Raw genomic sequence first — 5,361 nt, 5'->3', positions numbered from 1 at the left:
ACCCTTTTTAAAAAGGACATTAATAGAATAGGAAGGAAGTAAATGAAAATTAATGAACAAATGGATGAATAATTGAAAAAATGAAAATATATATAATATATGAAGAAATTATTTATATACAATGAATATGAGTGAAAATGAATGCGATATTTACAGCTGAATATGAGTATGATTGGAAGAAAATGGGAAGAAGCAGGGGTGAACAAAAAATTCTGAATGAATGAAAAATGAGGGACGAAAATGCAATGAATGGATATGAGTAAATGATGAAAATACACAAGCTATAGATACAGCTTGGCATCTCTGTAGAAAGGAATCGATTAATGTGATAGGATGAGAAAATACATGAAAATGCAGATAAAAAAATACTTGTAGTAAGATGTGTTCTGTGCGATAGCTTGGTGCTGAGTAGTGTAGTAGTGTCTCCTCCCCCTGCCAGCGTTGATTGGGCGGCGGTGTTCGTGACGTCACTGGGCGGCAGCCAAGCACTGGGCGGAGCGAGAAGCTGATAGGAGCAGAAGACTCTGACATAGCTCGTTGTGAGTTGCCACACTTCCTGGGTGACGTCGGTCTGTGTGGTAGGTGGGGGGACGATGACGTAACGGCGTCGGGCGGCAGTTGGGGGCTACTTCCTGGAGTGGGGTCTGGGTAGGAGTTTGTGGGGCTAACACTAAACCCGTGCAGCGTGATAATATAACAGGTCACACAGGACTGGCAGGCGAAGGCAGGTAGTGAGGGTAATGGTGGATGCTTATGTGGCTGTGGTGGTGTGGTGGTAGGTGGGGTGTTGGTGTGGAGGAAAGTCCCAAAACCACACTAAAGCTGCAAGGATGAATCTGTACCCACGGAAAAACCACACAAAGACTGCAAAAGGGGCTGGAGGCTGGAGCGGAGATAGACTGTGTGTCGTTTTGGGAAGAAAAACAGCGTGGGAAAATAGACACAGCCAGGATTGCCCACAGAAGACGTGAAATCACAATTATCCCACTTGCTTTCCACCAAATGTTAATGATGTTAATCCTCCTTGACGCCAGTCGTAGGTGAATTCAAAGTCTCGGAGTTGTTTTCTGATAATATATTAAGCACCGCCTTATATCTTCACAGAACGGCTGTGAACACCACCTTTATTCATTCCCAGACTGTTGCTAACTGCTCTACTCTCACCGGCTAGGCGATGGTGCTGCCTCAAACTCATGGTTCAACAAAATTTGAATCAAGCCAGACGTTAGTAAGCGCTCAATGGCGCCCTACTTGGATTCTACTTACAATACATACATACTATACTTACACACTACATATTATTACAAATGGTTACAAACAGAGCTGTTTGTCTCTTATCAGGTCTGTGCAATCTAATCGTTACACACATGCATACATACACACATACTGCATATACTTATGTAGGTAAACTGATACATTCATTCATTCATTGCCAGACGCCATGTATCCCACACGGGGTGGCCAAGGGCTTAGAGTTAATTGTTTTACAGGGAAGGGCACTAATCCTCCACCAGCCCCACTTGACACGTAGGGATGCCAACAGCATCTGGTGTTCCCAGGCGGTCACTCATCCAAGTACTAACCAGACCCAACGTTGCTTAACTTCGCTGATCGGACGGGAAGCGGTGTACTCAACTTGGTATGGCTGTTCACTTGTACATGTGTGTGTGTGTGTGTGTGTGTGTGTTCTTACCTAATTGTTCTTACCTAATTGTACCTTTACAGGAATGAGTCAAGCTCGTACTGTCCCGTGTGTTAAACCATATTTATCGTACATATCCTTAAAATTGTGAATTGTTTTGGCACACACTATTTCATTCGGTAGTGCATTCCACTGATCAATTGCTCTATTTGGGAAACTAAATTTCCTTACGTCTTTATCACCTCTCTTCTTATGCAGTTTTTTGTAGTGTCCTCTTGCTGATGCTTCCCCATAGGTTAAATAATCATTTATGTCTATTTTCTCCTTCCCTGATATGCATTTATATAGCATAATCATGTCACCTCTTTTCCTTCTCTCCTGTAGTGTTGGTAGATTCAGTTTATTTAGTCTTTCTTCGTAGCTTAGATCCCTTAAGCTTGGTACCCATCTTGTAGCAGCCCTTTGAACTTTTTCAATCTTGTCTAAGTGTTTTTTGAGATGAGGACTCCAGACTACTGATGCATACTCCAGGGTTGGTCTGATGAATGATGTTATTATCTTTCTTAGCATGTCTTCATTTATGTATGTGAATGCTGTTCTCATTTGCAAGCAGTGTATAAATGTTCCGTACCTTCTCACTGATGTGGTCTGCCGGAGATAGTCTGTTATTCATAATCACACCTAGGTCCTTCTCTCTTTCTGATGTGTGTAGGGTTTTATCTCCTAACGTATAATCCCAATTAGGTCTTTATCCACTTTTACCAAATTTGATTACATGACACTTGTCCACATTGAATTCCATTTGCCATGTATTACTCCATTCATGAAGTTTAATTCTTCTTGTAGCTCTTTACAAGAGTCTGTGTTAGTAATTCTCCTTTGTATTTTTGCATCATCTGCAAACATATTTAAATAGCTTTCATTTATTATCATTTATATACACTAAAAACAGGATTGGTGCCAGCACTGAGCCCTGTGGTACTCCACTAGTCACTTCTCTCCATGTTGAGTAATTTCCCATTAGTACTGTTCTCATTTCTCTTTTTATGAGAAAATTTTGCATCCAACAATACAGTTTGCCTCGAATTCCTCCTTGATGGTACAGTTTCCATAAAAGTCTTTGGTGTGGTACTGTGTCAAATGCTTTCTTGAAATCTAAATAGATACTGTCCAGCCATCCTTCTCTTTCCTGTATTGTGTCTGTTACTCTGTCATAGTAACTCAACAGATTAGTGACACATGATTTTCCTTTTCTGAAACCAAATTGTCTTTCTGTACTCATATTGTGTTCTAGATGTTTTACCCAAGCTGTTCTTATAAGCTTTTGTAATACCTTGCTTACAACACTGGTTAGTGATACTGGTAGGTAGTTGAGTGGATTTTGTCTATTCCCTTTCTTGAATAAGGGAACAATGTTTGCTTTCTTCCAAATATCAGGTAGTTTACCTTGACTCAAGGATTTCTAGAAAGTTAAAAATAATGGTTTACTTAACTCCTTTGCACATTCACTTAGTACCCAACATGAAATTTCATCAGGACCATTTGCTTTTCCTTTGTCTGATTTACTTAGCTCCTCCTGTATTTCTTTTTCTGATGTTTGTATTTCTGGTAGTGCGTGTGGGCATGCATGTTCCACATAATCCCTCTCAAAATTTTTTTCCTCTGTAAAAACTGATTGGAATTTCTTGTTTAGTTCTTCACAAATATCCTTCTCTTGTGTATAGGTGATTCCCTCGTCCGTAATGGATTGTATTTTATCTTTTACTTTGGTTTTGCTTCTGATGTAGTTGTGAAAAAGCTTTGGTTGATCACTACTTTTATTTATGATATCTTCCTCAAACTGTTTTTGGGCTTCCCTCCTTATTCTTGTATAATCGTTTCTTGATTGTTTGTAATTATTATATGCCCTTTCACTATTGTGTCTTCTGTATCTATTCCACAACAAATCTCTTCTTTCTTTTGATTTTTTACATTCTGTATTGAACCATTTCTTTATTTTATTTTCTGCTTCTTTTTGCTTTGGGATGTACTTCTGGACTCCTATTTCATAAAGTTCACAGAATTTTGTATATATAGCATTTAAATCTTGTCCTCTAAGCTCCTTTCCCCAATCAATTTTTAAGAAGCACTTCTTTAGGTCATGATAGTTTCTCTTTTTATAGTTTAGGCTCTTTTTGTAACTTTCATTGCTGTTAACTATGTCATATGCTATCCTGAAGTTGCAATTTAGTACTGCATGGTCGCTTTTGCTGAATGGAGAGTGGTATATTAAATTGTCAATATCGTTTTCTTGCCTAGTAAATATGAGATCTAGCATTGAAGGTACATCGAGTCTTCTTTTTCTGGTGCTTTCCCTTACATGTTGTGTTAGGAAAAACTCTTGCACGAGATCCAGGAGCTTTTGGTCCCAACAGCTATCTTGGCTTATTACATCTAGAGTATTTCAATTTATATTAGTATTAAAATCTCCAGTTAGTATAATTCTTTCCGATTTTTCTTCCATTTTATGCAGTAATGATCTTAAACTCTGAATTGTACTCTCTGCCAGGTCCTCATATTCATCTCTTTCCCATGTGTTTGACTTGAGTGGCATGTACAAATTGGCTATAATTACTTTCCCTTCAGTTGCATTGATCTCTAATCATTTCTACTTAGGAGGGTATATCTAGTTCTGTTTCTTTGACTTTTATATTTTTCTTAGTTAATACTATCATTCCTCCTCCTTTTTTTAAGTTCCTATCTCTTCTACATACATTATACTCCTCTAAGTTTAGGATGTCATTTGATAGCCTTGGTATTAATTTTGTTTCAGTTAGGCATATTATATGTGGTTCATTTTCTTTGACATAATCATTCATCTCTAATAATTTAGATACCATTCCATCCACATTTGAGTACATCAACTTAATCATCTTGTTTATATACTTGTCATGACTTGGTTCTACTACCTTCCTCCTTTTTATTCCCGCCTGTTTATGTACCTCTTTCGTACCTGGAATCCTATTACTTTGTAAAAAAATTTATTCTTCTCCTCTGATTTTCCCTCATATTTTGTTTTTGCTTCCTCCCTCTTCTCTTTCAGTAATTCCAGTTCCTTTTGTGTTAGGCATCTTCTTATCCATACATTTTTGAACTCCTCTTTTTCCATAAGGTTCTTTGCATTTTTTAGTATCTCATCCACGGTGTTTACACTCTGGAAGGTTACCTTTAGGGCCTTGACTTGCTTTTCTCGTATTTCCCTAACCTTTTGTGTTCCTCTATGTCTTAGTACAGATTTCCTCTGATACTTCTTTCAGTATACTCATTACATTTGCCATCTCCTTTTTGTCTCTTGAGTACTTGTTTTTTACTTCTTCTTCTTCTATACCAGTGATTCCTATAGATTTGTTAATATCTACTGAATCTCTGACTAACTTAGGATTGTTTTGGATTATTCTTTTCGCTTCCTTTTTAATGCTTTTTTCTTCCACCCTTGTTTCCAAGTCTTTCTTTACTTTCACCATTTCAGCATAAGTGGTTTCCACATCATTTTTGTAGCTTTGCACAGCTTCATTCACCTGTGTCATCTTCTCCTCAATATCACTGCTCTGGTCTAACAGACTGCTTACTTGCCTAATTGTCTCTGTATCATTTCTGAACTCTTCCATAATACTCTCGTGGTTGACTACTGTACTTGCCATTTCACTAATTTTTCTCCTAAGTGAACTCAGTTCTACTGT

At 37.9% G+C, this 5,361-nt stretch overlaps 1 non-coding gene across 1 annotated transcript; it reads right to left on the bottom strand.

Annotated features, from left to right (window-relative positions):
• Positions 1–1,534: 1,534 nt before the first annotated feature.
• Positions 1,535–1,653, bottom strand: LOC145417604 (5S ribosomal RNA). The gene has a single exon (XR_013900509.1). It is a non-coding gene; the product is annotated as a 5S ribosomal RNA (ribosomal RNA).
• Between the last annotated feature and the right edge of the window lie 3,708 nt (positions 1,654–5,361).

Source organism: Coenobita brevimanus, chromosome 110 (genome assembly GCF_032717465.1).
Source record: "Coenobita brevimanus isolate Jiangsu-jjx chromosome 110, ASM3271746v2, whole genome shotgun sequence".
NCBI lineage: Eukaryota > Metazoa > Arthropoda > Malacostraca > Decapoda > Coenobitidae > Coenobita > Coenobita brevimanus.
Note: the sequence above shows the minus strand (reverse complement) of the source record. Positions and strands in the feature narration are given on the sequence as shown.